The sequence below is a fragment of the Apodemus sylvaticus genome, chromosome 9 (genome assembly GCF_947179515.1).
Source record: "Apodemus sylvaticus chromosome 9, mApoSyl1.1, whole genome shotgun sequence".
Classification (NCBI taxonomy): domain Eukaryota; kingdom Metazoa; phylum Chordata; class Mammalia; order Rodentia; family Muridae; genus Apodemus; species Apodemus sylvaticus.
The window spans coordinates 101,341,637-101,354,773 of record NC_067480.1 but is presented as its reverse complement, the minus strand read 5'-3'; positions in this window follow the sequence as shown (position 1 = coordinate 101,354,773).

Sequence of the window (13,137 nt, the reverse complement as noted above, 5' to 3'; positions counted from 1 at the left end):
CAGTTAGCGCTTAATGTGAGGGATACAATTTCATCTCCCTTTTCCAGTTCAGTGTTAAAAGAAGGCAAATAACAATGGGCTATTTTCATCTGGAGCACTCCAGACATTATTATCTGACCTATTTTAATACTTAAAATTATGAAATATGGACATACCATTCACCCAAAACTCAAAATGTCATCCATTTCTAACCGCAAAAACAGAAATAATTCTAAGAATATTTACTGTCAAATAAGGTCAGCCTGTGCAGGGATGTCCTCGTAAGCTGAGTGTGTATCAGGAGAACCAAAACCTCATAACCTCAAACAACTCATGTGGAATCGCCAGGGCATGATCAGACTTATTATCTCCAAATGTAATTCAGTCTAAAAACAAATCCGTTTATTCCCCTTAAATTTTCACTCTCCTCATTGTTATGCATATTGATTATACCACACAATCATAGAACCACTGATTTACTGCCTCTTAATAGGTCTCTAGTGTTTCTCTGAGGTATGTTAATCTTCCCATTCTCATTGTGGGGCTTTTTAAAAATATCACCTTATCCATATTCCTTAGTGCTGTAGACAATCAGGGAATGTTTCTTTAATGCAATCCTGATGAAGCAGAAGCAGTTTAACATGGACTATTAAATCACCTAGTTATGCAGGAGACATTCTGTGCCAAAGATGCAATTCAAGTAAACACATATTGGATCCCAGTAAACTAAAATTAAACAACAGGTGTATAGGTAAAGATGAAGCAAGGAGTCTAGGATCAATGAATTAATCAAGAGATGGTTATGGGCAAATAGTTAAGAATACATTTTATATGTCTAGTCATGGAAGAATAATGCCGCATGTCCACATATTTCATCTTTTTAAAAGTCTGTGTGTGTCCAAGTGTGCAATTGCTAGATCAAACTCACATCATTAAGATTCCATGCAGGCATTTCTATCCAATGAGATATCTTGCCAGCCTACATGTTTTGTTAAAAATATAGAATAAAATTTATATTTATTCTGTGAGAACTTATATATGCATAATTTTATTTTGATGTATTCATACCCTCTCCTCCCCCAAATCCCTTTGATATTGATATCATACATCCTTAACTTCACATCCCATTTTAAATTTTTTCTTAATTATTATTAACACACACACACACACATTTGCTTGAAAGTATATAAATACAACCTACTCAGTCTATTTAATATTGATATTGTTTGTTTTTAGGACTTATGCCTTGGTACTAGATAAGCAATTTAGGTGCGCATCCCTGACGTTTTAATTTCCTGTAGCTCTTCATACAGGGATGATGCCCCATGATATTTTTACAAACCAAGTTGACCTGTAGGTATGTGATGGCGCTGTTCAAATCTTGTTTAGCCTACCATATTTTTGAGTTCTCATGGAGGCAGTTTCCCTGTCCTTTATAGAAGCCAGAACTTTTCATCAGATCTCTTGGACTTCTGGCTCTTACAGTCTTTTGACATTTTTTGCAAGGTTCCCTGAGAGCTAGGTGCAGGCTCTGTGTAGCATGGGGACATGTCCCCCAAAGTCAGTTTCTTTCTGCTTCCTATTGTGGCTTCCAGTGATGGTATCTGTATTTCAATCTGTATTTCAGCTATATATGCTTTTGTGGCTTATATTAAATAAAATGAAACATTGTATTGCCTTGAAAATACAGTTTTATAAAATTCAGTTTCTCTGTAACAGTCATGTGTATTTTTTCTCATCATTTCAAAAGGTCAAATACAACAAGGAAACATTTTCTAAGTTATTGTGACAGTAAATATACTGATAACCCCTTATTATGACATTGAACAGGAATAAATAGTGGAGCTTAGTTCTAAACACAGTTTATGTTCATCTTAAATATTGTGATAATACCATTAATCAATTGGTAATATCTGAAAATAGTATTAGTCTCTCAAAAAATTTATTCAATCCTGCTGTTTGCATTTTTCCACACTGGGAATTAGTTCCATGCTAAGATTAAAAATTTAGCAGTCTATGCACCATTAAAGCTTCTGAATACTTCAATAACATTCACTCATGAGTCATATTTTATTTAAATATCTCACCATGTTACTTTTAATTATTACAGTTTCACTATGTTTCTTTCCACATGAAATGGGGAACAAAAACAATGCTTTCTGAAAATTAAGTTAAAAACTCCTCTTTGTCTGAGATTTCTGTAATAGCCACTTTTTTGTTGATATGATAAAATACTCTGATGAAAAAGCAATTTCTGGAAGAAGACTTTATTCTGGCTTAGAATTCCAGAAGGATAGAGCACTGAGAGGCAGCAAGAACAGGAAGACTTGGATCACATTCTATTGGCACACCAAACGATGAGAGAAAGTTGGGCTGGGCTGAAAATTCTCAAAGCCAAGTACCAAGGGACACACTTTCTCAAGCAAGGCTCCTTCTCTTAAAGGTTCCATAACTTCCCCAAATTGCACCAAAAATGAGGACCAAATGTTCCAAAAGTAAGCCATCAAGGTACCTTTCATATTTAAACCCAACTATGTGCTTTTTTGAAATATGAGGTAAAGAAGTAAAATTTATGAATTAAACTTGTTATTTTTATGAAGATAACATTCCTTTGGGTTTCATAGCTAACAAATTGTTCTGCAGTATTTTCTAAATCTCAGGCTGTGTGGGTACATGATAATTGTTAACATATTTTATGTTTTTTAATTAAACTTTGCAGTATAGCCATTACTATAACACCTATAATACAGATAATTATGATACAGGTAGAAAGTAATAGGTTTACTTAGCAGTCATGTGAAGAAGAGAATAATGGCATTCTCTTGGTACTCTAGTTCTTATGCGAATAGATTAATTCAAAGGGAACTGCAAAAAGTAAATACCAATGTGAGAAATCCTCTACTCAGCAAATAGCTTAATGAACTTAATAAGCTGCTCTCAAAAAAAGACACATGGATAACCAATAAATATTCATCAAAATGTTAAACATCTTTTGCAATGAATAAAATGTATAGTTAGCAGATAAAAATGCAGTACATTTATACCATGGAAGATTATTCAGCATTTAATGATCCCTGAGGATGAGCCCCCACATTGGTTATCTAATGCCTATTGGGAGATTCCATGGGCTTGCTTGTTAATTAGTTAATTAATTAATTACCAATGGAGAACTGTTAGGTAACTAAGCTTTGTCAGTTAAGAGACTCTGCTAAACCTTTTTTTAGGCATTAAAGCAACAATACAGAAACAGTGTTTCTTGGGATAACCAGGCAGTTTCACATATAAACTCACAGTGATTGTGATAGCATACACAGGGCCTGTGCAAACTCAAGTAAAATAAAAACTCCAGCATGGCTGAGCAAAAACAGACACAAAATCCCACTACAACCTGTTGACTTCATTCTAGGGCAGGACTCACTCCCAAGGCCATTTGGGAAACACAAAGTAGACTCAAGGAAGAGAAAAGACAAGGAAAACTCAATGGTAGTTTGGTAGTAAGGGGAGGGCATAAGAGATTGTTTTAGGAGGAGTTGGGGGAGGTGGAAAGAATGTCTTCAAATACATTGCATGGGATTCTCAAACAATTAATAAAATATTTTTTAAAAGCTCTGAGTACCCAAGATACAATTCATAGACGACATGAAGATTCAAGAAGGAAGACCAGAGCATGAGTGCTGTGGTTCTTCTGATAAGGGGATCAAAATACTCACAGGAGCAAATATAGAGATAACGTGTAGAACAGACTAAAGGAAAGGCCATCTGGAGACTGTCCCACATGGGAATTCATCACATATACAGTCACCAAACCCTGACACTATTATGTATGCCAAGAAATTCTTGAAGAAAGGAGCCTGACATAGCTGTCTCCTGAGAGGCCCTGCCAGAGCCTTACAAATACAGAGGCAGATGCTCACAGCCAACCATTGGACTGAGCACAGGGTCCCCAATGGAAGAGTTAGAGAAAGGACTGAAGGAGCTGAAGGGGTTTGTAAACTCATAGGAAGAACAATACCAACCAACCAGACCCCCTAGAGCTCCCAGGCACTAAGCCACCAACCATGGAGTACACATGGCTCCAGCTGCTGTGGCAGAGGATGGCCTTGTCAGGCATGAATGTGAGGAGAGGTCCTTGGTCCTATGAAGGCTTAATAGATGCCCCAGTGTAGAAGAACTAAAGGTGGGGAGATGGGAGTGGGTGGGTGGAGGAACACCCTCATAGAAGTAGGGGTAGGGAGGGTGGGATAGGGGATTTCTGGGAGTCGGGGAAACCACTTGAAATGTAAATTAAGAAAATATTCAATAAAAACTGCAATAAACTTTGAGATTCCATCTCACTCCAGTCAAAGTAAATCCATGGGTCCGCACCATTGCTGAATCGTTGACTACATTGAAGCGAGGTGTCACTGTTTTCAGTTGGCCAACTACAGGCAACCTCCCAGATGCCATGAGGAGATCCCATACCTATGGTGTCTCAGATGGCCCTGGTTCAATTCATTGGTTCTCAAAACAAAATAAAAAGTTATGGAAAGGGGCAAGATGCCTATAGAGAGGAGGGGGTACCGACAGAGTTCAGAGAGAGACAAGCGGATGTGTGGTAAGCGTAATCAGGGTATATCATATATATATATACATGGAATTATAAAAACAAAACCAAACTGGATCAATAAAAGTAGAAACAACAACCAGTGTGGGCTAGGATGTGTAGAAAAAGGGATTCTCATATACTGCTGGTGGCAATGTAAAATGGTATATCTACTAGGAATCCAGCATAGAGGCCTTCACACAAAACAAAATAAAAAATAAATAAAAAAATTTAAAAACCCACAACACCAAAAAAATTCCATTCAATAGCTAAAAAAACTGTAGCCAAAATTGACAACATATTAGGAAAACAGCAAGCCTCATGACTGATTGAAAATTGTAACAACAATGAAAACTTAAACCTTTTTAGAATTAAATAAAAACAAAAACACAACTGTAACCTAAAAAAAATTATAATAAAATACTGACTTTAAAGCTGAAACATATGACAGATAAATAACTTCTGGATATATCCCAAAGGACTATGTGCTATATTACAGATACATTTGCACTTAAAAAAAGATTGTATTTGCACTTTAAAAAAGATTGTGTGTGTGTGTATGTGTGTGTGTGTGTATGTGTGTGTGTGTGTGTGTGTGTGTATGTGTGTGTGTGCTCTCTCTGCATACCAGAAGAAGTCATTAGATCCCATTTTAAGTGACTATGAGCCACCATGTGATTGCTGGGAATTGAACTCAGGACCTCAGTGCTCTCAACTGCTGAGCCATCTCTCCAGGCAATATTTGCATATTTAACTGTTGCACTCTTCTCAGTAGTCAAGATACTGATATTGCCTAGATATTCATCAAAAAATAAAATAAAGATATATTCAATAGTAAATCAACAACAATTAATAAAAATGAATAATAAAAATCAACGGATCATACTACAGTGAAATTTAATTCACTCATAAAAAAAAGTGAAATCATGATTTTTGGACAGAAATGGATGGAAGTGGCAATCATTATGATAAGTGAAATAAACTAAACCCAAAAAAGCTAAAAGATATTTTCTTTCACATGCAAATCCAATTTACAATTTCTATGTGTGTTTGAATTTTTTATATGGTATGTGTGTGTATGTGTGTGTCTGTATTAATCATGATAATAAGAAGATTAGAGAGAAAGGATTTCAGTGAGATAAGCAATAGAATACATATTAAATAAAAACAAAGAAAAAGCACATTGTTAGAATGGGATTGAAGAACAGGATTTGGGGGAAGCAGATGCATTAGAACAAAGTAGTATAAAAACGGCATATGAAACCATTGCACTGCATGCTAATTAAAAAATAACTGAAATCAAAAGTAATGATTTTAGTGACTGTATTTTTTTTAGACATAGAAACTTACACATAGTAATTGATGAATATCTTGTCTGGTGTTAAAAGGGAACATTGGCATTCAGCAATATGAATGTCTTAACTAAATCCATTGAAAACCACAAAGCCCTAGAAATATAGCAATGGACCCTGTTTTTACATGATATCTAGAAATTCTCATTTCAGGCAAGTGAAATGGAAAGGATTTTATTTGACCTCCTAAAGGAAAGATATATGTAGTAGAATAATGATTGTTTAAAATAAATAATTTACTACACTGCCTTTTTTTTTGAAACTGTATATCCCTATATAGCCCTTGCTGGCCTGGAGTTTATTATGTGTAGCCCAGGCTAGACTCTTTAATCCTTCTACTTCAGCCTTCTGAATATTGAAACTATATGCATGAATTCCCAAGCCCAGCTTTATAGTGATACTTCTTCAGTAAGCAATGGATTATAATTTTTTTAAAGAATAACAATAGCAACAGAAGAAAACATTATTTGGCATTGAGTATATTACTTTTATGGTAGTGATAAAGTTGGAAAGTTTCACATGTCTCCTGACTCGTCAAGCAGTACAGATTGAATATATACAGTTCTTTATATATAAGTTACATCTCATTATTGCTGTTTTAATTAAAACATACCAATTCATAAGATGAAATAGAGTATTGAATTACATGATGCAGGAATCACATGACAGCCAACAGTCTGAAAGTTCCACACTGTGTTTCTGGTCATATCACTGGGGGTTTATAACATTGTGGTATCCTTCATATTCCTGGCACTATGAAAAGTGATATGGTGGGAACCAACACATCCTCCATAGTTAAGTTAGATACAGTTCTGTTGAGGGTTAGAAATGAAGATCTGGTTTGCTTTGTGAAATCTTTACAGATGTAGTCTTGACAATGGTGTTACCATTTGTCCCTCTTCCACTAAGGTTTGTAAGAACTGGTTGTGGATCTTTGAACTTAGAGGCTGCAGCTGGAAATGCTGTGGCTATCAGTCTTCATTAACATACCCAGCAGCTGGTCAAGTTTTCGTTGAGATTAGAGCAAGAGTTGTCTAGCAAGTCTGCCAGGCACGCCTCCCCAATGATCTGGCTTTGCAGTGCAAGAGAGATAAAGATGGTAGAGTACTCTGTAAATAAAAACTAAATCTCAGATTTAAAGAAATTATTTTTTAATATTTATTTATATATTATATATATGAGTACACTGTAGCTGTCTTAAGACACCAGAGGAGGGCATCAGATCTCATTACAGATGGTTGTAAACCAATGTGTTGTTGCTGGGATTTGAACTCAGGACCTTTAAAAGAGCAGTTAGTGCTCTTAACTCCTGAGCCATTTCTCCAGCCCTTAAAGGAATTCCTAATAAGATAATATCGATACATATCACTGAGATTTTGCAGATATCCTCAAACCGGCATATTTGAAAAAGATGTGGTCAAATTAAAAGATGCAATGATTCTAGGGAAGACACATGACATGCACAGATCTGAAGTCCTACTTGCAAAAGCAAGAGACATTTGTATTCATCTTAAGGTGTCACACAGAGGGAATGTTCTAATCATTTAGAGAATACGACTTGTCTAGTGAATTTCAGCTAGTTCTCTGACTATATTTTTGTAAGGATAATGAAAAAGAAAATCTTCTAACTTTGAAACCACAATTTTCACTTGATCACCTTTGGTTGATTATAGCTGTGCCAAAAGAACATACCATCATGAGGAAGTAGCTTTACTTTTAGACTCCAGGATTAGAATTTACTGGAAATGTTCCCAGTGACAAAGGGGATTGGGAATATCCCATAAATCTCATAAATATTAAGGACTCTCCCTAAGTAAGGTACTGGCCACTGATGAGAAAATGGAAGTAAAGAAGTCGATGAGGAATTTTAACAGATCTGTGTCCTTAGGCCTTTCTCAAGTAATAGAAATTGAACCTAATTTCACTAGGATAGTATGTGAGGTCTTGGCAGGGACTGCAGGTAGCTCTACTTTTGAAACAGATTTACTGCTTTCTAGAAATGAGATTGCAAGTGGTTTAAATGGCGGACTCTTTTCACATCTCCACTCACACAGAGTCTATTAGTCTAACCAATAGTCATTTTTGGAAATGAGTTTTACATGAATATTCTAGTAATCAATTTTTGTTAATTAGTGTTACGCAAATTTTTCTGGCATCATATGTTTATAATACAGGCTCATGTGGAGCTGGATTCACTGATGTCCTGTATTTTATTCTTGTAGCTGCTGTCCCTGCGATACACAGGTGATTTTAAAGTGTTGTACATCTTCAGGACATGTTCACAATCTGGAACTTCAATCCTAGTAGAAGCAGACTCCCATATTTAAGGAAGAGAAACTGGCATCAAATGCTTCTATGAAGCAATGAATATTATGCACATTTGCAAAGACTTAAGGGACTGAGAACTAGCAATGGCGTGTTTTAAACTTTGCTTCAAAGCAACTATTTAAATGACAAGTCTTAGTAAAGGTTATGTATTACCAAGTTTTAGGTTTCTATTTACCAGCATATGGATAGAAAATAGTTAATTGTGTAAATATTTTTAGTGGTAAAAGAAATTAGAAACAAACTGAAATGTAAGTGCAAGTTAATGATTTATTATGTAATGTTATGAAGGACTGTTTAAAGGAAAACAGGAAGGAGGGATGGAGATAAATTGGAGAGAGAAAGAGAGAGAGAGAGAGAGAGAGAGAGAGAGAGAGAGAGTTATTATAGGCCTGATATGGCCTTTTTAAAATTTGTATATTTTCCTTGACAGAAGGCTACATCTAATAGTTCCACTCCTTGGGGACTACATATCAAATATATGAGCCTAAGGAGGCCATTCTTGTTCAAACCACCACAGAACATAAACAAGACTTGAAATTTTGTAGGGAGGCAAGGACATGAGAATATGGAGACAGACAAAGCTGATGGGGAAGGGTAACAGTTCGACTGGTAGTCAGCTTCAAGAATTTTTGATTTCACGTGAGTCACTAGCATCAGCATGGGTTTGTCTGTCCAACTACGTTGTCTGCGCAGGACAATGACTACTAAGTTCCTGTGACTTCTCTGTCTAGAAATTCTGCATGTGGTGCTCCCGAAGACTGGGAATTTGGAATAAACAAGCATATGTAAACCTCTAACATGTCTGGAAGTCTTTGCTTCTCAATGTAAGACCCCTACTTTAAAATACATTTCCCATTACAAAACGCATGTTGTGAAATTAACTTTGTAGCTCAGTGTGATTAAATAAAGTGGTTTATTTCATTCTCACTATATGTGGTTTGATTTAATATAAGATTTAATTAAAGCAGCATGCTAGGAATTACTGTCAGTGTGAACACGTGCTTATTAATGTGAACTGATGTCATATACAATAAATCGTGTTTTCTAATACAATGCTTGACAGCAGAGAAAATTATTCTTTTAAAAAAATAGGCTAACACTGTAGCAATAGGTGCTGAAGAGATGGCTCAGGACTTAAGAGCACTGACTGCTCTTCTCATGAACCTGGGTTCAATTCCCAGCACCCACACAGTGGTTTACGGTTATCGGTTACCCCAAATCTCTCACCCTCTTATTGTTCGCGCAAGTACGGGCGTGCACATGGTGCACAAACATACACTTAGGCAAAACCACTCATACATATAAAAATTAATACTAAGTAATAGTAGTAAATAAAAGATTCTAGCACTAGTCTTGGAACTTCGCAGACTTCTCAAGGTGAATACAAAATAAGTTAAGTTCTATTGGTTCTATTGAATTATATGTAGACATTTGCTTAATTTTTATTTTTTTCTATAAAATAATATGTGTATATATACTAAATAAAATTTTACTAGAATATAACCTTCAGTATGTTACATGTTTGGATTTTTGAGTATGGTCATCCACAATGCAGGGAATTCAAAGGGAAAATTCCTGTCATAGTCTCTTTGTATCCTTCACAAGTTTTCTGTACTAGTAGCTTTTGCCTCAATAAGACACAGTTAGAGAATTAATGACATAGTCTGCATGATCATAAGTGTCTTCTAAGTTTCATCATTTGAAAATTCATATTAAGAGTTTCTTATTTTTTTATTTCTATTTCTATCACATTCATATATATGTATGTATGCATGTATGTGTGTGCTCAAACATTTTTATACATACAGCTATAAGAAAATTTAATTTATAATTTCTATACATTGAGATAAGCTAATGAAACAGTGGTTATAATAATATGTTTAATAAATAAATAAATATGTGAATATGTGTTTTCGGTCTCTATCTACAATGTTTCCCTTAAAAGAATATTAATATATTAAAAGCAGCTGTGGATGGTGGCTGATTCTGGGTAAATAAAACCATACACCTTGAAGGTTTGTCTGAAACTACTACCTCTGCTGCAATGTAAAAGTAATGTAAATTTCAGGAATACATTAATGTTTATGATAATGAAATCATATCATTTTTCACGTTATTGAAGTTAAACGTGAAGTTCACTCACTAGAAAAGTAAAATGCAGAACTTTTAGACATGGACCAATTTTAAGTTATCTTATTTTTAAGATTTATTTTTTCAAGATTTATTTATTTATTATATATAAGTACACTGTAGCTGTCTTCCGACACACCAGAAGAGGGCATCAGATCTCATTGCAGATGGTTGTGAGCCACCATGTGGTTGCTGGGATTTGAACTCAGGACCTATGGCAGAGCAGTCAGTGCTCTTAATGGCTGAGCCATCTCTCCGGCCCCTTAAGTTATCTTTTTAAGAGCACTTGTTGCCTGCTCCCTAGTCTTACAGAAAATATCACCTGTATCTTGTCCTTTCTGCATCTCAGAGACCAAAGTGTTTGTGTTCTTTCCTTAAGATATCTCTTTCAGACAAAAATATATCTTCATCAATGATATTAGGAAAATGCTTTGTAAATTCTTAAGTTTCCAAGGGCTCCGAGCAGGAGCCACCATTGTGGACATCAGTTAGGACTACGCGTTTATTTTGTCAACATGGAGTAAATCAGCCTCTGCTGAAGAACAGCATGAAGCATGAATGAGGTGTGGATATCGTGTTACTAATTTTAAGAGCCACTGGACATTATTTGTGTTTATTGGATATTTTATTTATTTACATTTCAAATGTTATCTCCTCTCCCAGTTTCCCCTCCACAAACCCTTATCCTCTCTCCCTCCCCCTTCCCCTCTCCACTTTCTTCTGTGAGGGAGCTCTCCTAGACACCCACCCACACCCACCTCATGACCCTTGCATTCCCCTACACTGGGGCGTGGAGCTTTCATAGGACCAAGGGCCTCCCGACATTATTCTTAAAAGATCGGGAACCTTTATAATTTAAGAATAGTGAACATTAACTTACATTTGATTTTCAGAGTTCCACACATCCTTGCATGATTAACTTTTTCAAACACCGTGATAACTGAAGGCTTCTGCTTTCACTGTCTCAGGATCCATTTAAGCCTTAAAATTAAGGGCTAGCTGTGGCAGCTTCCTTTTCATCTCCTTTAACAATATTAAGATCTTTTTTCAACTTCTCATTAAGAACACCCCCAGGTTCTTCTCTCCTTGAAAGCACTCTTTTGTTTTAGCAGAATGATACATTGGAAAAACCATCTCTCCTATCGTAGAGTACTAAATACCAGAGTGATTATTGAAGATTGGAGTGTTGCCATTATTTCTTGTCCTTTAGACAGTTTCTTGTGCCATTAATTTTTTTTAGTTCAGACAGAGTATGAGCTCTAACTACAACTAGAATTTGTTCCCTAGGGACTGATTTATTTTGAAAGAAGCTGATTTCAATGTATGTTGGGTTGGGATCCTTAACTGAAGGTACTTACCAGACAACAATTTGGATATTAGAATGGGAACTAAAATGCAACCTCTTATATCTCATAGCCACTGTGGTTAGAATGCAGAAGTTTTATAATTCTAGGAATGTCTGGCTCCAGGACACAGAACTTCTTAAGATCTGTTTTAGTTGCCATGTTCACGATCACAGAGATTTCTGGAGCACTTTTAGGGCATGGAGTGAGGGACTGGGTTAAGCATTTGCTGTTTGGCATTCATATTAAAATCTGGATAATGGGCTCACTATGTGGACATGGAAATACCATTTTCCTTCCAGCAGATGTTAATTTTCAGGTGGTCTGCTGATGTCAAGTGAATAGAGACACTGTGATGCTTCAGAAATGACTGTGTGACTTTCTAGAAAACACTTCTGAAACAAGTTGGCCTTTCCGATTCAAATGACTACAACTAGAATTTGCTCCCTAGGGACTGATTTATTTTGAAAGAAGCTGATTTCAATGTATGTTGGGTTGGGCTCCTTAACTGAAGGTACTTACCAGACAACAATTTGGATATTAGAATGGGAACTAGAGTGTAAGGCTTCTTACAAATTGTAGACAGATCATTTTCAGCATCAAAGCAAAGATTCTACCAATGGCAATCAATGTCTTCAGAGGGATTTTTAAAAAGCATTTTTAAGAAAATCTATAGTGAGTTAATAACAGTGAGGAGCACAGCTAGCTGGCGAAATGGCGATTTCAGAAGCTGCCAGCCACAGAATTGTCGGTACACATGAACCCTAACCCTTTTCAGTTTCTCATTATATCTTTTCTTTTCTTTTCTTTTCTTTTCTTTTCTTCTCTTCTCTTCTCTTCTCTTCTCTTCTCTTCTCTTCTTTTCTTTTGTTGTCTCACTAATTAGCAGAGTTGGCTTGAAGTTCATACTAAATATCAGACTGGCGCTGAACTGATAGATATCCACCTGCCTCTGCCTCCCAATTCTCCTATTAAAGGCAGCTGCCTTTTTTTTACTATACATTTTTCAACCTTTAAAATCATATCTATGCGTTTTTTGTGTGTAATGAAGAATAATTGTGCTGTGGCATTAAGGGAATTAAATAATCCTTGTGCTACAGTATTGAGGGAATGAAATGTAAATTATCAGCCTAGGTGCCAGATCTTCTATCTGCTAAGCCATCTTACTTCCCTTGACTGTTTTTGAACTTGTTAGTACTCAGATAGGGTACTGAAGAAGGGGACACCTGCAACATTTCAAAACCATTTTTCTTTTCATCTTTCATTATAATTTTTAACTTAAATTTCTTTGAGTGTTACCTATAGATGTATTTTATCCACATTATTTCTATGGACTCTTCTCCATGCTACTACTCCTGTGTCTGCACCAATCCCTCCCAAATTTATGAATGCTTACTTTTACCTATTATGGCTATATATGCAA